Source organism: Hemitrygon akajei, chromosome 4 (genome assembly GCF_048418815.1).
Source record: "Hemitrygon akajei chromosome 4, sHemAka1.3, whole genome shotgun sequence".
NCBI lineage: Eukaryota > Metazoa > Chordata > Chondrichthyes > Myliobatiformes > Dasyatidae > Hemitrygon > Hemitrygon akajei.
The window spans coordinates 182,397,366-182,423,617 of NC_133127.1; the positions used below are offsets into that span (position 1 = coordinate 182,397,366).

The following is a 26,252-nucleotide window of genomic DNA, read 5'->3' on the forward strand; positions in this document are numbered from 1 at the left end:
AGGAGAGAAAATAATAATAAATAAATATGGTATAAATATCAAGAAAGTGATCTGCAGAGACCTTGAACGTGAGTGCATAACTTGTAGAATTAGTTCAGAGCTGGGGTGAGTGAAGTTGAGTAGAGCCATCCCCTCTGGTTTAAGAGCTTAATGGTTGAAGGGACTAAGTGTTTCTCAGCCTGGTGGTGCGGTACCTGAGGCTCCTGTACCTCCTCCTTGATGGCAGCAGCAAGGAGAGAGAATGGCTTGGATGGTGGGGTTTCTTGATGATGGAAGCTGCTTTCCCGCAACAAGATGTGCTCAATAGTTTACTTACTTGATCAGTAGGGTTGTTAGGATGGTGTACGGTGTGTTGGCCTTCAATAGTAGGGGGACTGAGTTCAAGAGCCCTGAGGTAATGTTGCACCTCTTTACTCAGTGGTCACTTTATTAGCTTCCTCCTGTACCTACTGAAGTGGCAACTGAGTGCACATACATTCATGTCATCTGCTCCTGCAGCCCAACGTCTTGTGCATTTAGAGATGCTTAACTGTACACCACTGTTGGAACGCGTGGTTACTTGCGTTACTGTTGCCCTCCCGTCAGCTTGAACCTATCTGGCCATTCTCTCTGACCTCGCACATCAAAAAGGCATTTTCATCCACAGAACCCCCAGTCATTGGATGTTATTTTGATTTTTGCACCATCCTCTGTAAACTCTAGAGACAGTTGTGCGTGAAAATCCGCAGGAGATCAGCAGTTTCTGAGATACTCAAACCACCTTGTCTGGCACCAACAATAATTCCATGGTCAAAGTCACTTCCATCACATTTCTACCCGATTCTGATGTTTGGTCTGAACAACAACTGAACTCTTGACCATGTCTGCATGCTTTTATATACTGAGTTGCTGCCACATGATTGGCTGATTAAATATTTTCATTATTGAGCAGGTGAGCAGGTGTACAGCTGTACCTAATAAAGTGGCCACTGATTTGTAAATCTCAGATGGGACGGTACGGTTAGTGAAAATCAATTACAGCACTAGTGTCCTGGGTTCATTTCCCGTCTGTGAAGACTTTGCACATCCTCCCGTGACTGTGTGGGTTTCCTCTACGTGCTCTGGTTTCCTCCTACAGTCCAAAGGCATTGTGGGTAATAGATTAATAGGTCATTGTAAATTTCTTGTGCTGGGTGGTGTTGCTTGTTAGCCCACTCAATCCAAGATTCTCATGGTCATAGAGCACTACAGCACAGAAACAGGCCCTTTGGTCCATCTAGGCCATGCTGAACTATTATTCTGCCTAATCCCACCGACCTGAACCCAGATCATAGCCCTCCATACCCCTCCCATCCACAAACTCATCCAAATTTCTCTGAAGTGCTAAAACTGAATTTGCACCCACTGGCAGCTCATTCCACACTTTCACCACCTTTTGTGTTCATATACAATATATCTCTGAGGTTTGTTGAAGGATCGGAATTCTGGTATAGATTAATTTTCTAAATCACTTGTCAATGTTCCAATAATATCTGTCCTCTAGGCCTCTGCTGAAACCACTAATAAGACGTAGGAGCAGAATTAGGCTATTCAGCCCATTGAGTTTATTCCTCCATTCCATAATGGCTAATTTAGTTTCCTTCTCTGCCCCATCCTCCTGCTTTCTCATTGCAACCCAAGATATCCTTATTAATCAAGAACCTATCAATCTCCATTTGAAATATACCCAATGGCTTGGCCTTCCTATCCATCAATGGCATTGAATTTCATAGAATCGTCACCCGCTGGCTAAAGAAATTCCTTCTCATCTCTGTTCTAATGGGATAAGCTTTTATTCTGAGGCTCAGCCCTTCGGCCTTAGAATCTCTCACTATAGGAAACATCCTGTCTACGCCCAGTCTACCTAGTTCATTCATTTGTTGTATGCTGCTTGATGTTGCCGTGTTCACCGAGCTTGGTGATTACCTTGCAGGCGTTTCATCACCTGTCGAGGTGACATCCTCAGTGTGCAGTTGTTGGTTTTTCTCTCTGGGAGCGCTCACATTTATATAGGCCCCCATTCGCTTGCCTCAGTCCTGATTGGCTACCCCTTCAGTTGACCTTTGAATTCCATTGGCTCGTGATTCTTTGACTCTTGGGCATTTGTAGATGGCGTCTATTTCAGTATATTTGTTTAGAGTTTTTAGGCCATGTTGTATGATGTATGCAGTCATGGTCTTTCCATGACGATGATTGCTCTTGGCAAACTTTTCTACAGAAAGGGTTTGCCATTGCCTTCTTCTGGGCAGTGTCTTTGCAAGACGTGCAACCCCAGCCATTATTAACACTCTTCAGAGATTGTCTGCCTGGTGTCAGTGGTTGCATAACCAGGACTTGTGATATAAACCTGCTGCTCATACGACCAACCACCACCTGCTCTCGTGGCTTCAAGTGACCCTGAATGGGGGCGTTACGCAGGTGCCACACCTTGCCCAAGGGTGACCTGCAGGTTTGCAGAGGTATATCTCCACCATGCCACACAACCCTATATACTAGTTCTTTCAATAGGTTTCAATAAGGTACTTCTCGATCAGCAAGGGCCAGAACCCAGTCTTCCACCTTTCCCCTCTCCATCTGCCTACCGCCTCTCCTCACCTGGATCCACCTATCACTTGCCAGCTCTTGCTCCGCTCCACATCAGCTCTAAACTGCCTATTTCCCCTCTATTCTCCAGTCCCTTTGAAGGGTCTTGACCCAACGCATTATTTTCCTGCTTCACTTCAGAGATGGTGTCTGAGCCAAGGAGTTCCTGCAGCAGATTGTCTGTCGCTCCAGATTCCAGCTCAGTTTTCTCCGTGCTGCTTAAAGCTGTTTGAAGTTGGCTAGATATGTGCAGTACGCAGATTTGACACATGTATAGCCTTGCTCCCCGGCTGATGCACTCTCTCATCCCTGCACAGCTGAGTATGTCATTCACAACGGGATGACCCACTCGCCAGTGCTATTTAAAGGATCATAAGCTATTTGGATAGTAAATGAGTGGGAGAAGACATGACAAATGCAATGTAAGAAAATGTGAATTTTTCTATCCTGGCCAGAGAAAGAGAAAGAAAATATATTCAAAGCTCAAGGTAAATTTTATTATCTAAGTACATATATGTCACCATATACAACCCTGGGATTAACTTTCCTGTGGGCATTCTCAGCAAAGGTATAGAAAAGTAACTCTAACATCAGTGAAAGATCAGCCAGAGTGCAGAAGACAAAGTTATGTGCTGCAGGTTGCAGCAAAGATAATTCAAAAGAATTATATTTAAGAAGAATTTTAGAACAATTTTCTGCAGCATGCAAAAAGTTGCCGTTGATGTGGTTGCCATGTTGCTTACTTGGTGTGGATTTGCAGAGTTTTGAGATACCAACAGATTAGAGGGACCAGTGTAACATTTGCAGACGGGCAGTATCAGCCATTAGCAAAGCTCATATAATGTCATTTTATATTGCTAGATGAATTAAGTTAAAAAGTAAGGAGGTTCTGTTTCAGTGATTATAGGGCAATATTTCGGCAGCATTTGGAGTAGTGTGTACACTCTAAATCTCTTTATTTATGAAAGTGAGTGTCAGAAGCAATTTAGAGAAGGTTTACTAGGTGGAGTTCAACCCAGGTAAGTGTGAGGTAGCTTATTTTGGTAGGTCAAATATGATGGCCAATGGTAAGACTCTTGGCAGTGTGGAGGATCAGAGGGATCTTGGGATCTGAGTCCATAGGACACTCAAAGCTGCTACGGAGGTTGACTCTGTGGTTAAGAAGGTTCATTGGCCTTCGTCAACCATGGGATTGAGTTCAAGAGCCGAGATGCAATGTTACAGCTATATAAGACCCTGGTCAGACCCCACTTGGAGTACTGTGCTCAGCTCTGGTCATCTCACTACAGGAAGGATGAGGAAACTATAGAAAGGGTTCAGAGGAGATTTACAAGGATGTTGCCTAGATTGGGGAGCATGCCTTATGAGAATAGGTTGAGTGAACTCGGCCTTTTCTCCTTGGAGCGATGGAGGATGAGTGGTGACTCGATAGAGATGTATAAGAAGATGAGAGACATTGATCATGTGGATAGTCAGAGGCTTTCTCCCAGGGCAGAAATGGCTAACATGAGAGGGCACAGTTTTAAGGTGCCTGGAAGTAGGTACAGAGGAGATGTCAGGGTAAGTTTTTTACACAGAGAGTTGTAGGTGCATGGAATGGTCTGCTAACAACAGTGGTGCAGGTGGATACAATAGGGCCTTTTAAGAGACTCTTGGATAGGTACATGGAGCTTAGAAAAATAGAGGGCTATGGATAACCCTAGGCAATTTCTAAAGTAAGTACAAGTTCAGCACAGCATTGTGAACTGAAGGGCCTGTGTTGCGCTGTAGATTTTCTATGTTTCTATTTGTACCAGAATGAGCAGGTCATCTTATGAGGAAAGGTTGGACAAGCTAGTCTTGAATCCAATGGATTGTGTGAAGAAGAAAAAGATTGGCTCTATTTGTCACATGTACATCGAAACATATAACAGAGAGCACAGAAAACTACAGCACAGTACAGGTGTTGTGCCAACCTTTTAACCTACTCTAAGATTAATTTAACCCTTCTCTCTTACATAGTCCTTCATTGTTCTATCATCCAGGGTGCCATGGTAGCGTAGCGGTTAGCGCGAAGCTTTTACAGCTCGGCTTGTTCCAGAGCTTGGAGTTCATTTCTGGCGGCTTCTGTAAGGAATTTGTACATTCTCCCTGTGGCCGTGTGGGTTTCCTCTGGGTGCTCTGGTTTCCTCCCACAATCCAAAGATGTACTGGGCAGTAGATCAATTGGTCATTGTAAATTGTCCAATAAATTACTGCTAAATAAGTGGGTTGCTGGGTGGTACGGCTCTTTGAGCTGAAAGGGACTGTATCTCTAAATAAAATAAATATATCCATGTGCCCATTTAAGAGTTTCTTAAATGTCTCAAATGTATTTCTCTCTACCATCACTCCTGACACAACGTTCCACGCATCCACCTCTCTCTCTACCTAGAAACGTATGGAGAAATATATCATTTTCTATCAAAAAAGGTGTGTCATGAACCATTTGGACCAGCGGGGGGCGCCAGGTAGTGGCAGGTCTCGGCGCACCTGATTGTCATTTATTTGAGTTTATTAAAATTGTTTAATGACTACTTTTCTCATTACGCTGTCACAGTATTTTTTGTGTCTTGTCATGAAGTGAATACGGTTTCCTTATGCTTCTTGTTCTTAAGTGATTAGTTTTTGATTTCGACCAACCCAGATTTCCTGTGTTTTCTGTTCTGTTTAAGGTTATTTTGGGCCAACGCTCATCGCTGAATCCTGGATTCGAGTTCAGTGTGAACTATCAATCTGTGTGCTCAGGTCCCAAGTAACCAAGCTCTTAGTTTGATAATTCCCTGTATTATTCTCTGAATAAATCTTCATTGTTGAGTTCTACTAGCAAATCCTGAATTTACTCCGTACCTGGTCAGCTCATCTGAAGGTCGTTACAAGGTAAGCTAATCGAAACGTAAGATCCTGAGGGAAGCAAACAGTCTGCTGGAGGGGATCGAGTGGTATCTGTGTGAGGAAAGCAATTGACAACATTTCCAAACCCTGCATCAGGATCTTTGCAGCATCCATAGTCTCTGTATTATCACAAATCCTGGTTATGCAGCCACTGATGCCAAGCAGACAACTTATTGATAATTTGATAATGGCTGGATCCACCTGTCTCGTAAAGACACTGCCCAGGAGAACGCAATGCAAACTACTTCTGTAGAAAAATTCACCAAGGACAATCATGATCGCCTACATCATACGACACGGCACAAAAATGATGATGATAATGAGTCTCTGTGTGTCTCCTAAGTTCCTGTTCAGAATCAGAATCAGTCACTTTATTGCCAGTATGTGAAATGAACCAGAATTGATTGTAATTCGGTGCCAAGCACAAAACACAGGACAATACCATAACAGACTACACAGCAACAACTGGCAATTTACAATAATGCAAACAGCCACGAACAATCAACAATCAGCAAAACATGCACAAAAGTCAATAATTAAACTTAAATAAACTTGAACATATGAACAGACTCAATAATTATCAACAGAACAAGGAGAGTAGGAAAGACCATTTAACAGATGTTATGCAGGGACTGTTAGGGTATTAGATCTGAATGAGCTTTGTTGAGAAGCTGGATAGCTACAGGTAAGAAGCTATAGTTTTAGGCATGGCCAATGTGGACAGGATAGAGTCATAGTCTTAGGATTATACAGCATGGAAACAGACCCTTCGGCCCAGCTCACCTATGCTGACTGAGATTGGGAGAACCTATAACTAGAGGCCACCATTGATCACCTATTTAAGACAGAGAGAAGGTGAAGTGCCCTGCCAGGCACAGTGATAGAGGCAGATACCATAGAACCATAGAACACTACAGCACAGTACAGGCCCTTCAGTCCTCCATGTTGTGCCGACCCATATAGTCCTTAAAAAAATTACTAAACCCACACTACCCCATAACCCTCCATTTTTCTTTCATCCGTGTGCCTGTCCAAGAGGCTTTTAAATACCCCTAATGTTTTAGCCTCCACCACCATCCCTGGCAAGTCATTCCAGGCACTCACAACCCTCTGTGTAAAAAACTTACTTCTGATGTCTCCCTTAAACTTCCCTCCCTTAATTTTGTACATATGCCCTCTGGTGTTTGCTATTGGTGCCCTGGGAAACAGGTACTGACTATCCGCCCTATCTATGCCTCTCATAATCTTGTAGACCTCTATCAAGTCCCCTCTCATTCTTCTACGCTCCAAAGAGAAAATTCCCAGCTCTGCTAACCTTGCTTCATATCACTTGTTCTCCAAACCAGGCAACATCCTGGTAAATCTCCTCTGCACCCTCTCCATATCTTCCACATCCTTCCTATAATGAGGTGACCAGAATTGAACACAATACTCTAAGTGCGGTCTCACCAGAGATTTGCAGAGTTGCAACATGACCTCTCTACTCTTGAACTCAATCCCCCTGCTAATGAAGCCTAACATCCCATAGGCCTTCTTAACTACCCTATGAACCTGTGCAGCGACCTTGAGGGATGTATGGATTTGAACCCCAAGGTCCCTTTGTTCATCCACACTCTTAAGTAACTGACCATTAATCCTGTACTCAGTCTTCTGGTTTGTCCTTCCAAAATGCATCACCTCACACTTGTCCCGAATCAACTCCATCTGCCATTTTCCTGCCCAACTCTGCAGCTTGTCTATATCCTCTTTACTTTATTTTATTGTCACCAAACAATTGATACTAGAGCGTACAATCATCACAGTGATATTTGTTTCTGCGCTTTGCGCTCCCTGAAGTACAAATCGAAATAAATATAATAAAAATTTAAATTACAAATCATAATTAGAAAATAGAAAAGGGAAGGTAAGATAGTGCAAATCAGGTCCAGATATTTGGAAGGTACGGCCCACTTCTTGGCCCTCTTGTAACCTTCGACAACCTACAGCTCCATCCACAACTCCTCCAATCTTCGTGTCATCTGCAAACTTACTCACTCATCCTTTTGCCTCTACGTCCAGGTCATTTATAAAAATCACAAATAGCAGGGGTCCCAGGACAGATCCCTGCGACACTCCACTAGTCACCGACCTCCAGGCAGAATACTTTCCTTCCACAACTACCCTCTGCTTTCTTCCTTTAAGCCAATTTTTTAATCCAAACAGCCAAGGTTCCACTTATCCCATGCCTCATGACTTTTTGGATGAGTCTCTCATGAGGGACCTCGTCAAATGCTTTGCTAAAGTCCATGTAGACCACATCCACTGCCCTACACTAATCAATTTCTTTTGTTTCCTCTTCAAAAAACTCAATCAGGCTCGTGAGGCACGATCTTCCCTTCACAAAGCCATGTTGACTATACACTAGGGGCATTTAAGAAACTCTTAGGTAAACATATGGATGATAGAAAAATGGAGGGCAATGTAGGAGGGAAGAGTTAGTTTGTTCTAAGAGTAGGTCGAAATGTTGACACAACATCATAGGCTGAAGGTTCTGTACTACGCTGTAATGTTATATGTTCTCTTTTAAATTTTTTCTGTCAGAGATTTACGAGACTTTGGAACTCTCTTCCTCAGAGCATTGGAAGCAGTACTTCTGAATATTTTTAAGGCAGAGATTGATAGATTCTTGATAATCAAGGGAATGAACTTGTTTATCAAGGTTAGAGAGCAATATAGTTAGTTGCCTAGATGTTTATCAGCACAGGCTAAGTTGCAATAAACATCTATAGTGTAGACACAAGAGACTGCAAATGTTAGAACCTGGAGCAAGAAATATTTTTCATAGTGTGAACCTTTGACAAAAATTGGCAAAAATTGACAAAACTTGTCAGATGTACTTTGTCTTTAGTTATTTTTCCACACGTATTTTCTGTATGTCAGATTTTTGGTTATGATTTGTGAATTCCATTAGGATGAATTTCCATTACCAGAACTGCCATGAAGCTTGGGGAGTGGGGGGTACATAGCTATTGGTTGCTCTTTTTATTGGGGTGGAGAACATAATAGATCAAACAGCATCAGTGGGAGAAAAGGAAACGTCAATGCTTCAAGCTAAAATACTGCATCCATTCCTTTCCTTGCATAGATGTTGCCTGACCCACTGAGTTCCATTCTGTAAAGAACGTAACTCTGACATCCCCACTATATTTCCCTTCAATCATATTAAAATTATACACCCAGTATTAACCATTTCCACCCTGGGAAAAAGTCTCTGGCTGTGTAATCACTTAATGCCTCTTATCATCTTATACACCACTATCAAGTCACATCGCATCCTCCTTCACTCCAAAGAGAAAGGGCCTAGCTCGCTCAGCCTTTCCTCACAAAATATGCTCTCGAATCCAGCCAGCATCCTGGTACATTTTCCTTGCCCCCTCTCTAAAGCTTCAGGAAATAATTTCCGTCGGGAAATTATGTCCGTGAGACCAACATGAGCGATAATTTGGTACATTTAGCACACGTGAGAAAGCTAGAGAAATTTGAATAGATAATAGATATCAAATAGACTCTGAAAAGAGAGAAGAAAAAAACATTCATTTAGCTGGGCTCTAATTGACTTGATGAGGTCTGTTGCAAGCGGAGCACTCTGAGAATATTCTTTTTGGATGTTTGGACCCAAAAATCATTCTAAACAGAACTTGTGTGTCTTCCAGCAATGCTACCAGCAAGCTACGACATACACAGCCAAAATACAGCCTTATTTCCCATTCCCTACACCCCAACCAGATTCAAAATTCCTTTTTTTTTCAAAACATAAAAAAAGTCCCTTGAAAGAGATGTTTGTTTTTGTTTGCGTGTTGGGGAATAGCTCCTCCAGACAGAAGCAGCAAGAATGGGCCCATCTGGCTGACTTCAACATGAAAGATTAAATTAATATACAATATGAAGGCTTTCCATTCAATTGCAAATGCCCAAAGAACTTAAGACTTCTTGGCCAAAGCTGTCAGTTATGATGAAGAGGTAATTATGAGGATCCCTCATGGAAATGCATCCTAGGCTCGGTGACTGGCACATTCACCAACCACAACCAATTTACAAAGGAAGTATTATGCCAAGGGAGCAAAAGTGAGAAAAGGGTTTTCTCTGCTAATTTGCACAATCCTTTCTCTCCGTGTAAGGCTCTTACCTAGCTGTGCATATTTTTATGTGAAGAAAAAGCCTTTCAGCAAGAGTCAAGATCCAAATATCATTTTTTGTCAAGCTTGACAGAGAAAGGAGGAAACGGAATTATTGCTTGAAGAGTAAAGTCCCAAAATTTATTCCAAAGTGCCAACGAACAACCATTCGATTTCGTCCCCACAACCCACCCCTCCCATCTACTACCTCTGCCACTGTACTGCTCTGCAAACACATTTTTATAATGTTATTTATATTGTAAATATATGTGGGTATTTATGTATTTATTCCATATCTGTACTTTAACCTCTACTTTTATGTAGTTATTTATTCTTTATAATTGTTGAAAGTTGTTTTTGTTGCACGTCACACCAACACCACATGCAGCAAGTTGCTAATGCATGTAAATGAACATGGCAAATTAAATTGATCCTTGATTCTTGACAAGAGAAAGTCGGCAGATGCTGGGAATCCAAATCAACCCACAGAAAATGCTGGAGGAATTCAGCAGGTCGGGCAGCATCTATTGAAATGAATAGACAATCAATGTTTCGGGCTGAGACCCTTCTTCAGGGCTGAGAGGAAGGGGGAAGATGCCGGAATAAAAAGGTGGGAGGGAGGGAAAAGAGGCTGGCTAGAAGGTGGTAGGTGAAGCCAGGTGGGTGGGAAAGGGAAAAGGGTGGAGAGGAAGGGATCTGACAAGAGAGGAGAGTGGACCATTGGAGAAAGAGAAGGGGGAGGGAATCGGGGGGGAAGTAATAGGCAGTTGAGAAGAGTGGAGGGGTGGAGGATACAAGAGGTGGGGGATGGAATCTGTTCACTGGAAAGAAAAATTAATATGCAGGTTGGAGGCCACCTAGACTGAATATGAGGTGTTGCTCTTCTACCCTGAGGGTGGGTGGCATCATCTTGTCACAAGAGGAGCCCATGGACCGACAAGTCTGATTGGGAATGGGAATCGGAATTTAAAATGTCTGGCCACAGGGAAGTCCTGCTTGGGGCGAATGGAGCAGAGGTGCTGGATGAAGCAGTCCCCCAATTTACGATGGGTCTCACTACTGTAGAGGAGGCCGCATTGGGAGCGCTGGACTTTAGAAGATTGAGGGGGGATCTTATTGAAACATATAAAATTCTAAAGGGATTGGACAGGCTAGATACAGGAAGATTGTTTCCAATGTTGGGGAAGTCCAGAACGAAGGGTCACAGTTTAAGGATAAAGGGGAAGCCTTTTAGGACCGAGATGAAGAAAAACTTCTTCACACAGAGAGTGGTGAATCTGTGGAATTCTCTGTGGAATTCCTGTGGAATTCACAGGAAACAGTTGAGGCCGGTTCATTGTCTATATTTAAGAGGAAGTTAGATATGGTCCTTGTGGCTAAAGGGATTGGGGGTATGGAGAGAAAGCAGGTACAGGGTTCTGAGTTGGATGATCAGCCAAGATCATACTGAATGGTGGTGCAGGCTCGAAGGGCCGAATGGCCTACTCCTGCACCTATTTTCTATGTTTCTATGTTTTTCTATGGACACAATAGACACAATAGCAGATTTGCAGATAAAGTGTTGCCTCAACGGGAAAGACCGTATGGGACCCTGAATGGAGGTGTATGGGCAGGTGTAGCACGTAGGCTGCTTTCAGGGATAAGTGGAAGGGATGAATGGACAAGGGAATCGTGAGGGAGCGATCCCTGTGGAAAGCAGTGAGTTCCTTGATCTGATGCGATTGGAGTTTCTTGTTATGGTGTAGGTAACAAAGAACGATGTCTTTGGAATTTTATTTAGCTCTGATAGATTCTGCAAGAATTCTGCAGGAAATTCTAGGCAGTTTCTAGAATAGGTTACATAGTCGGCACAACATTGTGACCCTAAGAGCCTGTAATGTGTTGTAGATTTCTATGTTCTCAGACAATAAATGGCCAGCTTATATAAGCTTAATGATGTTGCTTAGCTTAGTACCAATACTGAATGAGAAAGAGTGGGCAGAACAGGCAATGGCCAACTCAGACTGGTGGTACTCCATCAAACCTGGCCATCGTTATCTTTGCAAGTGATATCTACAGTAGTTCCTGCAGATTAAAGGGGGGGTGCTGTCGTAGTGCGATGGACTTCCACCACCACCACCCTTCTTTGTCTGGCAGAACTGGCCCTCACTCTCAACAATTTCTCCTTCAGTTCCTGCCACTTTCTCCAAACTCAAGGGGTAGCCATGGGTACCCACAAGGGCTCGATCTAGGCCTGCCTTTTCATTGGCTAAGTAGAAGAGTCCATGTTCCAAGCCTTCCCTGGTAATGGTTCCCAACTTTTCCTGTGCCACATTGACAGCTGCATTGGTGCTGCTTCCTGCACCCATGCTGAGCTCGTCAATTTCATTAACTTGGCCTTCAACCTCTATCCTGTCCTTTAATTCACTTGGTCTATTTCTGACAACTCTCACCTCTTTCTTGAATGTCTCCACTTAAAGAGATGAACTGTCGACTGACTTCTTTTATAAACCTACCGATTCCCTTGGCTATCTTGACTATACCTCTTCTCACACTGTGTCCTGTAAAAAATGCTCTTCCCTTTTCTCAGTTTCTTTGCCTCCACCTTATTTGTTCCTAGGATGAGGCTTTCCTTTCCAGAACATCAGCGATGTCCTCCTTCTCCAAAGAATGGGGTTCTCATTCCCCCACTGCCCTCATCCGCTTCTTCTCCATTTCCTGGACATCCATGCTTGCCCTATTTTCCCGCTCCCTTGCAGGAATAGAGTTCCTCTTGTCCTCACCTACCACCCCATGATCCTTCGCATCCAACACATCCTTCTCTGCAACTTCCACTATCTTCAACAGGATCCTACCGGCAAACACATCTTACCTTCCTCTGCTTTCCACAGGGATTGCTGCCTCCATGATTCCCTTGTCCCTTCATCATTCCTTACTAATTTCCCTCCCGGTAAGCAACAGAAATGCTACACCTGCCCATTCACCTCCCCCTCATCTCCATTCAGGGCCCAAAACAGTCCTTCCAAGTGAGGCAACACTTTACCTGTGAAATTGTCGGGGCAGTCTATTGTATCTGCTGTTTCTGATATGGCCTTCTCTACATTGGTGAGATCTGATGCAAATTGTGAGACCACTTTGTTGAGCACCTCTGCTCCATCCACCAAAAGTATTATTTCCCGGAGGCCAAACATTTTAACTCTGATTCCCTTCCCGTTCTGACATGTTGGTCCATGGCCTTCTCTTGTGTCATGATGAGGCCACTTTCAGGGTGGTCCCGTCAGGGTAGCCTCCGACCTGAATATTGATTCATTGGCATGAATATTGATTTCTCCTTTTGATATTTTTTTCTTTTCCCCTTGTCCTTCCATCTTCTTCTATTCCCCACTCTAGCATTTATCTCTCCTCACCTGCCTATGACCTCCCCCTGGTCCCCTCCTCCTTCCCTGTCTCCTATGATCCACTCTCCTCTCCAATCAGATTCCTTCCTCTCCAGACCTTTACCTTTCCTACCCACCTGGCTTCACCTATCACCTTCCAGCTAGTCCTCCTTCCCACTCCCTCCTGCACCAGCTTTTTATTCTAGCATCTTCCCCTTTCCTTTTGTCTTGAAAAGAAGGGTCTCAGCCTGAAAGGTCAACTGTTTATTCCTTTCCGTAGATGCTCCCTGACCTGCTGAGTTCCTCCAGCATTTTGTCTGTGTTGCTCTGGATTTCCAGAACCTGCTGGATCTCTTATGTTTGTGATATCTAGTTCATATAGGTCCTACAATCAATCAAGTTTAAGTTCAAGTTTATTGTCATTCAACTGTATGTATATACGTAACCCGTCAAATGAAACAATGTTCCTCCCAACCAAGGTGAACAACACAATATTTATAACTCATACACACAACACATAAAGTAATGTTACCACATAAATACTCAAATGTTTGAAGCATGGCCAATTGATGCTCCTGGTTTGAACTGTTGCTGAATATACTATATTTTTGATCATCCCTTTTACATAAGGACAATCAAAGCCCGGTTAATGCACAAATCCCGTTACTGTGGACACGGAAGACGGGATTCAGGTTAATGATGCTTTCGTTTTCCTTTTCACCGTTTTTCTCCCCTCCCGCTCATTTCAGTGAGATCAAAGTCTTGTTTCAGCTCCAATTAACAAAACTACTGCAGATCACAGACCTGCTGGATCTGAACAGAACCTCTGAGGATGCAGGCGGAAGATTTGGAAGATTTAAATAATTAATTTGATACTTTGCGTTTCATCTGTTCAGAAGGAGGGAGAGAGGCCTAACCTCAGGTTTCCTCACAGCAACCTGCCCAGGTTTAATATGATTTGTTGCAATGAAAATGGGTGACAAGAGAGACTTTTGAGAATTGCAGCATGTTGTGCAAAGGCAGTTTGCTGATTCTCGCCCTTGCTTTTGTCATGGTAAGCGAATCCCGACATCTGGGCTCATTTCGAGCCTCCAGTTGGAGCGATGGGAGGGGGAGAAAAATCTGCTTTGGGGAGCTGGAGGTTGGTCATTTAATGTTTTTTTAATCCTCTTAATCCACGTTACAATAGGGATTTATAAGGGAAAAAAATAGCTGAGACAAAAAAAAAATCCCTGTTCCATATATACTCCTAGTACAGCATCGGGGCCCGTTGGATTTATGGAAATCAAGAGGCAGACATATATTTGTGATTATCCTGCGATTCTGTGTTTTTTTTTGGTCTTGTTTCTGTCTTACATCACATTTTTAAACAATTACATGCAATTTGTTGGCGCCAATTATCTCCAACCTAAATCTGTAAACAATTTGGCCTTTTTTTTCTTGCTCAGCCTACGTATGTAAATCTTCCTTCTGCTCAGCAGAGAACTATTGTCGCCTCAAGCTGTTTGCCACCATTAAATTGTTTTCTTGCTTCTAATCCCCTATTCAATCTGGCACTCTTTATACAAATTAATTCTACATTGTTGACATAATCACACCTAAGCCGCTCGATGCAGTTCATTATTAGTCCATAAAGGCTGCATTTTTGAATAATAATCATTGAGCAAAACAATGTTTCACACAGACCTTCTCAGTCCCGTGAGTAGCAATCACACACTTAGGCCTTGATATATTTATCTCTCGCTCTCTTTCTCTCATTTGGAACGAGGTTTGTAGGTGCAACTTTAGGGAAGATAGTAGAAACATACAACACTTCTGCAAAAAGCAGAAAATAAACACAGCTTTATTAGGACTGGAAAGCTGGCTGAGAAGGTGAACTCCATTGTAGGACTCCACGCAACTATAATGTTTTGTTGGAAGTGGCTTTGTAGGTAGACGGGCTGGTGAAAGGGTGGTGAAGAAGGCTAAGGAGATGTCCTCCTTCTTCAAAGAAAGGGGCTTCCGGTCCTCCACCATTAACACCACCCTCACCCGCATCTCTTCCTTTTGGCGCGCGTCTGCCCTCACCCCACCCTCCTGCCACCCCACCTGGGATAGGGTTCCTCTTGTCCTCACCTGCCACTCCACCAGCCTCTGCATCCAGCACATAATTCTCCGTAACTTCCACCATCTCCAACCGGATTCCACCACTAGGAACATCTTTCCCTCCCCTCCACTTTCTACTTTCCGCAGGGATCGCTCCCTGATGAAACTCCCTTGTCCATTTGTCCCTTCCCACTGATCTCCCTCCTGGCAAACGGAACAAGTGCTACATCTACCCCTACACCTCCTCCCTCACCACCATTCAGAGCCTCAAACAGTCCTTCCAGGTGAGGCGACACTTCACCCGTGAGTCTGTTGGAGTCATCTACTGCATCTGTAGCTTCCCGTATATTGGTGTGGCCCAACGTAGATTGGGAGACGGCTTCACTGAGCACCCATGCTCCGTCCACCAGAAAAAGCGGGATCTCCCAGTGGCCACCCATTTTAATTCTGGTTCCCATTCCTTTTCTGACATGTCAGTCCTTGACCTCTACTGTCGCGATGAGGCCACACTTAGGTTAGAGGAGCAACATTTTATATTCCGTCTGGGTAGTCTCCAACCTGATGGCATAACATTGATTTCTTGAACTTCTGGTAATGGTGCTCACCTCTCCTTAACCATTGTCTGTTCCCATTTTCCTTTTTCACCTTATCTCCTTACCTGCCCATCACCTCTCTCTTGTGCTCCACCCCCTTCCCTTTCTTCCATGGCCTTCTGTCCCCTATCAGATTCCCCCTTCTCCAGCCCTTTACCTCTTTCACCAATCAACTTCCCAGTTCTTTGCTTCATTCCTCCCCCTCTCCAGGTTTCACCTATCACCGACTACCTTGTATTTCTTCCTCCCTTCCCTTCACCTTCTTACTCTGATGTAGGGTCTCGGCCCTAAGTGTCGACTGTTTACTCTTTCCTATCGATGCTGCCTGGCCTGCTGACTTCCTCCAGCATTTTGTGTGTGTTGCTTGGTTTTCTAGCTTCTACAGATTTTCTCTTGTTTGTGGTGAAGAGGGCTTTTGGCATGCTGGCCTTCATCAGTAAAGGACACAGAGTAGAGAATTTGGGATGTTATGTGTCATGATGCATGCCGGCAATGTTGGAAACTGAGTGCGGAGGAAAGACAGACTCCAATATAGAGAAGGCGACTAGAGTTCATTCATGAACACAATGCTTTACAGTACGGGTGACCCCTGCTCAATTCCCGCAGCTGCCAGTAAGGAGTTCGTATGTTCTCCCCTGACCATGTGCGTTTCCTCCAGTACTTCAGTTTCCTTCCAGAGTCCAAAGATGTCCTGGCTGGTAGGTTAATAGGTCATTGTAAGTTGTCCCATGGTAAGGCTCATACACAGAATATAGAAATCTACAGCACATTACAGGCCCTTTGGCCCACAGTGTTGTGCTGACCATGTAACCTACTCTAGAAACTGCCCAGAACTTCCCTAGCACATAGCCCTCTATTGTTCTAAGCTCCATGTACCTACCTAAGAGGCTCTTAAAAGATTTTATTGTAGCCGCTTCCACCACTGCCGCTCACCACTCTCTGTGCGAAAAACCTACCCCTGACATCCCCTTGGTGCCTATTTCCAAGCACCTTAACAACTGTGCCCCCTCGTGTTAGCCATTTCAGCCCTGGGAAAAAAGCCTCTGGCGATCCACACAATCAATGCCCCTCATCATCTTATACACCTCTATCAGGTCACCTCTCATCCTCCATTGCTTCAAGGAAAATAGGCCAAGTCCACTCAACCTGTCCTCATAAGGTACACCCTCCAATCTGGGCAACGTCCTTGTAAATCTCTTCTGCACTCTCTCTATAGTTTCCACATCCTTCCTGTAGTGAGGTGACCAGAATTGAACACAGTACTGCAAGTGGGGTTTAACTAAGGTCTTATATAGCTGTACCATAGCCTCATGGCTCTTGAACTCAGTCCCATGGTTGATGAATTCCAATATACGACACACGTTCCTAACAACACTGTCATCCTATGTAGCAGCTTTGAGTGTCCTGTCAACACGGATCCCAAGATCTCTCAGATCCTCCACACTGCCAAGAGGAACCGTGAAGTGGACTTCACACTTATCTGGGTTGAAGTCCATCTGCCACTTCTCAGCCCAGTTCTGCATCCTATCGATGTCCCGCTGTATCCTCTGACAGCCCTCCACACTATCCACAACACCCTCAACCTTTGTGTCATCAGTAAACTTACTAACCCACTCTTCTACATCATCCAGGTCATTTATAAATATCACGAGCAGGGGTTTCAGAACAGATCCCTGTAGAACACCACTGGTCACTACCTCCATGCAGATTAATTTGGGAGATCACTGGGCAGTGTGGCTCAAAGTGCAGGAATGATGTATTTCACCCTGTATCTCAATAAATAAATCAATCAATAAATCCAATGGAACATCAGTGGCTCAGCTGAATGACACAGCGAGACATAACAGTCTCAAAATTGGGACCCTGCGATTAGTGCTAATCAGGCATCCACTTAAATAATACAAGTAACATGGAATCCCTGTGCCTATCAAAATAAACTTAAAAAGAAGCCACTGGGAGACTGGGGCCAGGAACAAATTTCATGTCACATGCTGGTGATAATAAACCTGATTCTGAATCTGAGACTGCATTACAAAGTGCCAGTCACTTAAGAAAAAAACACAAGGAACTCCAAATGATTATTAGCTCTCATTAAACAACAACTAACCAATTCAGATGCTCTAAAAATCCCGGAGCCAACCGCTCCCCGCACAAACCTGAAGAGCTCACTACAGTTAGGTTGCAGTAGCAAAAGAGGTTGGCGAGATGGCGTTCGGAATATTGAGTTTAGATTTGGTCGCCCCACTTTAAGAAACAACCCACTAAGTTGGAAAGAGTGCAGAGGCTGGTCACAGGGTTGTAGCTGGGACTTGAGAGACAGGGTTATGGTGAGTTGAGCATCCTTTTCATTGAGGTATTGGAGAATGAGGGTTGATCTTAGAGAGAAGAGGTTCCATGAAGCCCTCAGTTAATGGTAGGGGTCCATGACATAATACCAGTTGGGAACCCAGTTATAGAGTGTAAAAAATTATCAGCAGCATAGATAGAGTGAATGTGCGTAGTCTTTTTCTGAGGGCTGAGGTAACAAGAATGAGAGTTCATAGGTTTAAGGCAGGGGGTTCCAACCGTTTTTATGCCATGAACTATCATTAACTGAGGGGTCCATGGTATAAGGTAAGAGGAGAGACATTTATTACTAACTAGAGGTGCAAATTCTTCACCCAGAGTGGTCAATTTATGGAATGAGGTTCAGATGAAGAGTTTGAGGTGAATACGTTAAGGGTACACGGATGGAAAAGGGCCAAATGCATGTGAATAGGAATAGATGAGGAAGGAATTTTGGTTTCAATGTATCATTTGGGCTGAAGAGCCTGTTTCCATGTTGTAAAACTCAGACTTTATGCCTCCATGAGGCAGAAAAGTCAAAGTTGTTCATTTTCATCAGTGGCAGGGGTGGAGGAGGATATGAGGATATTAGTTGGGACGATGAGCTGCTAATGGTGACTGAAAACTGGTCTTAGTCCATAAGACCATAAGATATACTATAGGAGCAGAATTAGTCCACTTGACTCATCAAGTCTGCTCCACCATTTCATCATGGCAGATTTATTATCCCCTCAACCCCATTCTCCTGGCTTCTTCCTGTCACTTTTGACACCCTTATTGATCAGGAATCCATCAAGCTCTGCTTTAAGTATACACAATTACTTGGCCTCCATCTCTGTTCTAAAGGGACATCCTTATATTCTGAGGCTGTGCCCTCTGATCCTAGACTCCCCCACTATAGGAAGCCCCTTCACTATTCTGTCTAAGCCTTTCAATATTCAATCTGTTTCAATGACATCCCCTTTCATTTTTCTAAACCACATTGAGGTCCAGTCTTGTTGTATTAAATCTGAAGTCAAAGAGCTTCAAAGGTTATGATGGGAAATAGTTTAAGAATTGGACTGGTTTGACAAACACTAATAACCTGTGGACATGGGTTTAAATTTCACTGTTTCTTCTGGGAAGTTAAATTAATTTAATAAATGAATTTTGTATCAGACCAGTATCGGTAACTGTGACAAAGAAGTTACTGGATTGTTGTTAAAAATAGAAATGGTTCACTAATGTTGTTTGGAAATGGAAACACGTTATCCAGCAGACGCAGAAGTATCGTGGAGAGCATTCTGACTAGTTACATACTTCAATGTCTCGTGTGGAGACTACAAAATGCATTTGTTTGCAAGAGGCTGCTGAGGCTTGTAGACTCAACCAGGTCCACCAAGGGCACATACCTCCCCAACATTGAGAACATCTTCAGAATCAGTGACTAAAGAAGTTGGCATCCATCATTATGGACCCACATCATCTGGAACATAATGCCATAAGACCATGAATATAGGAGCAGAATTAGGCCATTTGGCCCATTGAGTCTTTGTCGTTTCATTATGGCTTATCCATTTCCCTCACAGCCCCAATCTCATGCCTTTTCCCCTTAACCCTTCATGCCCTGACTAATCAAGACTATATCACCCTCTGCCTTAAATGTACCCAACGGCTTGGGCTCCACAGCTACCTGCGGCAATGAATTCCACAGATTTATCACTCTTTGGCTAAAGAAATTCCTCCTCATCATTGTTCTAAATGGATCTCCTTCTATTCTGAGGCCATGTCCTCTGGTTCTAGACTCCCCCACCGTAGGAAATATACTCTTCACATCCTCTCTATTGAGCCCTTTCAAAATTTGATAGGATTCAATGAGACTCGCCCTTATTCTTCTGAATTCCAGTGAGTACATGCCAGAGCCATCAAACGTTCCTCATATGACAGGCTTTTCAATTCTGTAATCATTTTCATGAACCTCCTTTGAACCCTCTAATATCAGCACATCCTTTCTTAGATATCAGACACAAAACTGCTCACAATCCTCCAAGTGAGGCCTCACCAGTGCCAACAAAGCCTCAGCATCACAGCTTTGCTTTTATATTCTAATCCTCTCAAAAAGAAATTTAACATTGCATTTGCCTTTCTCACCACCAACTCAACCTGCAAATTAACCTTTAGATCTCCTCCATGTGGACATCCTAGTCCCTTTGCACCTCAGATTTTTATATTTTCTCACTATTTAGAAAATAGACCATATTTTTATTTCTTCTACCAAAATGCATGACCATACACTTCCCAACACTGTATTCCATCTACCACTACTTTGACCATTCTCCTAATATTTCTAAGTCCTTCTGTAGTCTCTTTGCTTCCTCAACACTACCTGCCCCGCCACCTATCTTCAAATAATCTGCGAACTTTGCAACAAAGTCATCAATTCCATAGTCCAAATCATTGATATACAACGTAAAAAGAATCGGTTCCAGCACTGACCCTTGTGAAACACCACCATCTGTCGGCAGCCAACCAGAAAAGGCTCCCTTTATTCTCACTCTGCCTCCTGCCAATTAGCCAGTGCTCCATCCATGCTAGTATCTTTCTTATAATACAATGGGCTCTTAATTTGTTAAGCAGCCTCACGTGCAGCACCTTGTCAAAGGCCTTCTGAAAATCCAATATGCCTGCATCTGCCAATTCTCCTTTGTCTATCCTGCTTGCTATTTCTTCAATGAAACCATGCTGACTTTAGCCTATCTTATCATGTGCCTCCAATTACTTGAAACCACATCCCTAACAATCGACTCCAACATCTTCCCAGCCACTGTCAGACTAATTGGCCTATAAAATGCTTACTTCTGTCTCTCTTCCTTCTTGATGAGTGGAGTGACATTTGCAATTTTCCAATTCTCCAGAACCGTGGCAAAATCTATCGATTCTTGATAGATTATTACTAATGCCTTCACAATCTCTCTATCCACCTGTTACAGAAACCTGGGGTGTAGACCATCTGGTCCTGGTGATTTATCTACCTTCAGACCTTTCAGTTTCCCAAGCACCTTTTCCCTAGTAATGGCAACTCGCTTCTGCCTCCTGACACTCTTGAACTTCTGGCATACTGCTAGTGTCTTCCACAGTGATGACTAATGCAAGATATTTATTCAATTCATCCAGCCTTGTCCCCATTACTACCACTCCAGCATCATTTTCCAGCAGGTCCGATATCTACTCTCACATCTCTTTTACTCTTCATCTGAAGAAACCTGGTATCCTCCTTAGCATTATTGGCTAGGTTAACTTTACATTGCATCTTTTTCCTATTTATGACTTTTTTAGTTGCTCTGTCTTGGTTTTTAAAAGTTTCCCAATCCCCTAACTTTCCACAAGTATTTGCTTTACTATATACCCTCTGGCTTTTATTTCTCTTGTCAGCCGGCCTTTAGAATAATTCTTCCTCTCTGGGATATACCTATCCTGTGTCTTCTGAATTGTTCCCAGAACCTCCAGCTATTGTTGCTCTGATGTCATCCCTGCTAGTGAATCTTTCCAATCAACTTTGGCCAACTCTCTCTCTCAAGCCTCTTTAATTACCTTTATTATAATACTGTACTGATCCAGCTGACTTTAGCTTCTCCCTCTCAACTGCAGGATGAATTCAATCATATTATGATCACTGCTTCCTAAAGGCTGATTTATACTTGTGCGTACGGGCTACGCCGCAGCCTACACCGTAGCCCTGATTTTCACTTCTGTAGCGAGCATGCGTTGGTGTGCGCCAAAATGCTAGTTGGCGATGGGGTTTCTATGCCACTGTGTTGAGTTTCTGCATAAGAGACATGGACGAGGAAATGTATTTCAAACATTTTCGCATGTCGGCAGGTAGATTTAACGATTTGGTTCATCTATTTCGTATCGGTGTACGCACAGCCTACTGACATGGCGGAGAAGAAGCAACCAGAAATGTGTAGGAGGAAATGTGATGCTACCAAGCGGACCAATCACAGTTGTTGCTGTCTGCGTCGCCGTGACACGTAACTTTTCTGGAGAGGTGCGCATCACCTACGGCATAGGGTACAGCGTAGGTACGGCGTAGGGTACATGATACCTATGGTGTAGATGCAACACACAAGTATAAATCAGCCTTAAGGGTCCCTTTGCCTTAAGCTCTCTAATCAGTTCCAGTTCATTGCACAACACCTGATAGCTGATACCCTAGTCGGCTCAACCAGGAGCTGCTCTAAAAAGCCATTTTGCAGGCATTCTACAAACTCCCACACCAACACCAACTTGATTTTCCCAATCTACCCGAATATTGAAGTACCCTGTGACTATTGTAACGTTTCCCTTTTGACATCCATTTTCTATCTTTCGTTGTAATTTGTAGCCCACATCTTTACTACTGTTCGGAGGTCTGTATATAACTCCCATCAGGGTCTTTTTACCTTTGCAGTTTCTTAGCTCTATCCACAATTATTCTACACTTTCCAATCCTATTTCCAATGATTTGATTTCATTTGTTACCATTAGAGCCTCCCCACCCCCCTGCCTACCCGCCTGTACTTTTGATGCTTTGTGTATCCATGGATGTTAAACTTCCAGCTGTGATCTTCTTTCAGCCACAATTCAGTGATGCCCACAACATCATACATGTGAATATCTAACTGTGCTACAAGTTCATACACCTTATTCCATACACTGCATGCATTCGAATATAACACCTTCAGTGCTGCATTCATCATCCTTTTCAATTTTATCCTACGTTTACAATGCACGTCATCCCAGTCACTGCAATTTTGGCCTATCATCAGCCTCTTATTGCGAGCATTCTCACTACACACGGCCTCTGTTTGTAAACCAGCTGCCTCAACCTGAACCCTATCACTCTGGTTCCAATCGCCCGGCCAAATTAGCTCTCGCACAAGGATATCGGTCCTCCCCAGGTTTAGGTGTAGCCCATTCCTTCTGTACAGGTTGTACCTTCCCCGAAAGAGATCCCAATAATCCAGAAATCTGAACCCCTGCACCCTGCACTGGTTTCTCAGCCACGCATGCATCTGCCAAATAATCCTACTCTTACCCTCACTGGCATGTGGCACAGGCAGCAATCCAGAGGTTACTACCCTGGCGCTCCTGCTTTTCAGCTTTCTACCTAGCTCCTTAAAATCTCTCTTCAGGACCTCCTCACCTTTCCTACCTATGTCATTGGTGTCAATATGCACCAAGAGTTCTGGCTGCTCACCCTTCCCTTTTAGAATGCCATGGACCTGATCTGAGACATCCCTGACCCTTGCACTTTGGAAGCAACATACCTACTGGGTGTCATGTTCACGGAAATTGTCTCTACTCCTCTAACTATGGAATCTCCTATCACTACAGTAGTCCTCTTCACCTCTCTTCCCTTCTGAGCCACGGTGCCAGATACCCAGGCTCCTATTTTTATTCACTCTCACTAATGAGTCCTGTCGCTGTTGGGGTGCAGCTCAGACTCCGAAAACTGTTGCAAAGTGCTGCTTTTTTAATCTTCAATCCTGGACCTGAGTGAAGTCACCTCTTTTTCATGTGCTCCCTTTCACCGATTGGCTGCAATTCAAACTCTGCTCATTTCTACCATTTGGAAGGAGGTTCAGGAGCCTCAGTGTTTTAGGAATAGCTTCTCCCCCTCCATGATATGGTTTTTGAAACCATGAACAATACTTCACTATTCCTGTTTTGCACCATTTATTTATTATTTGTTTACTTTCAAGGACTTTTCTGGGATTTGAGGACTTGGGTTATACAGAAATATTGAATACCTCAGGATTTTATCCTCTGGAGCATAGGAGAATGAGTAGAATACAACATTATGAGGGGTATAGATAGGGTAAATGCAAACAGGCTTTTCCACTGAAGTTGGGTGAAACCAGAACTACAGGTCATAGATTAATGGTGAAAGGTGCAATATTTAAGACTAACCTGAGGGGAAACTTCTTCACTCAGAGGGTGGTGCAAGTGTGGAATGAGCTGCCAGAGGAAGTAGTGGATAAAAATAGATGGGCTGAAGGGCCTGTTTTTGTGCTGTAGTGCTCTATGACTCTATGATTCTACTGGTCAAGTCAAGTCAAGTCACTTCTTATTGTCATTTTGACCATAACTGCTGGTACAGTACACAGTAAAAATGAGACAACATTTTTCAGGACCATGGTGCTACGTGAAACAATAAAAAAAACTACACTGAACTACGTAAACCAACACAAAAACTATACTAGACTACAGACCTATCCAGGACTGCATAAAGTAACACAGAACAGTGCAGGTATTACGATAAATAATAAATAAGACAATAGGCACAGCAGAGGTCAGTAGGTTGGTAGTCCAATGGCTTGGGGGAAAATCTGTTACATAAATAATTATCAGTCTGTTTCTGTACTCTTGCCGAGTATTTCGTTGCCACAGATGTAGTCCAATTTAATGTCCATTGGAGAGCAGAATGGATGGGAGAGCCGGCCGGCTAGGGCTTGCTTTTTTCCTGGCACGGACTCCTGCCCGCTCGCCTCGCTTCCGCTTCCACGCGCACCGCTTACGACGTCCCCAACTCCGGCCACCGGAGTGAGGATTGCCTGTTAATTGACTACGCCACAGAAGGAGAAGTAGACAGGGAGTGTCTCTTTTGAGAGATCTCACTGTCCCTTGGAAGCACTTCTACCCCCTTTGGTGACCAAAACGAAACCGATGCAGAGAAGTGGGACCTCTTGGATAGCTCTGTTAAACAGCATACACAGGGATTAGATAAAGGATGTGACAGATTTCCCTCATGACCCCATTTCTGTGGCTCCTGAGACATTGACTAATTGTCTCTTGTTAACTACTTCACACGGCAATAAACTAATGGGCTTAACATCAAATGAGCTCATCCTTCCTCTTTACAAAACCTCTGCCAAAGCTACTGGGTTTGTGTAGCACCTGCAGACTTGGCTCATCGCCAGCATTCCTCTTCCTTGTTCCTTTTATTGCAAAGAGACAATATCAGAATGAATATCCACACTACATTGAAGCTAAAATGGTCAAACTTCCAATGTTCAAGGTAAATTTATTATCAAAGTACAAATATGTCACCGTCTACAACCTTGAGATTTGGGGTTTTTTTTGCGCTAGAACTAGAGGTCATGCGTTAGGGGTGGAGTGTGGAATGTTTAATGTGGAGGAACTTCTTCACTCAGATGACGGTGAGAGTGTGGAATGAACTGCCACTGGAAGTGGTGGATGTGTGTTTGATTTCAGCACTTAAGAGAAATTTGGATGAGTACATGGATGGGGGGAGTATGGAAGGTGATGGTCCCTGTGCTGCTCAAAGGTTGAGTAATAATTTAGTACGGACTAGGTAGGCCGAAAGGCCTGTTTCTGTGTTCCGCCTGCCTCATCACTTGCAGAACACTCCCACCATTGATGACAACTTCAAGTGGCAAGCAATTCAAGAACTTCAAGAAAGCGGCATCCATCACTCGGACCCTCACTATCCAGGACATGCCCTCTGTGCCTTACTACCATCGGGGAGGAGGCACAGAAGCCTGAAGACTTATACTCAATGTTTTAAGAGCGGCTTCCTCCCATCTGCCATCAGATTTCTGAGCATCACCTTATTATTCATCAATTGGACTATTTATTTATCCTTGTAACCTATAATAATTCGATGACTCACACTGCACTGCGACCACAAAACAAAAAAAAATCACTACATACAAAAGGCCTGTTTCTGTGCTGTAATGTTCTATACATCAGTGGTAATAAGCCTAATTCTGAATCTGGTTTTACTGTCCCACCTGAAAGCCAGCAGTTTGGACTGGCTGCACGCCCTAAAAATATCAGCTTTGATTTTTGTGCTTGAGAAGCATTTGAACCCATGACTTCTGAATGAGACTGATGTGGCCAGCAGGAATTCTGCAAATGTTGGTAAAGTTTAAGAGTGATGAAATCTTTTAAGAATAAACACACTTTATGACTTCACTTGGTTGCTATGGGCAACAGCTCTTTATAGCACTTTATTGGATTACTCCCCAGGGTCCAATTCTATGAAGGCTATGAGTGAGCACTTTGACGGTGTTGTGATTTCCCAGCAATATATCATGCAATGCTTTACGTATTATTATTATTATTATTATTACAGTTTACTTTGAGAAATACTTAAAGATTGAGGAAATACTTGGCAAATTCAATCTGCGAGGCGAACAATTTCTATCTGTTGTTATAATGATGTAAAGATTTATGTCTTA

At 43.4% G+C, this 26,252-nt stretch overlaps 1 long non-coding RNA gene across 1 annotated transcript in view; it reads left to right on the top strand.

The window, feature by feature from the left end:
* Positions 1–2,991: 2,991 nt before the first annotated feature.
* The window catches only part of LOC140727023 (uncharacterized), a 33,380-nt gene continuing 10,119 nt past the window's right edge, over positions 2,992–26,252 (top strand). The window contains exons 1-2 of the long non-coding RNA XR_012098776.1: positions 2,992–3,089; positions 5,295–5,499. This is a non-coding gene — a long non-coding RNA (uncharacterized lncRNA). The remainder of the gene's footprint in view (positions 3,090–5,294; positions 5,500–26,252) is intronic.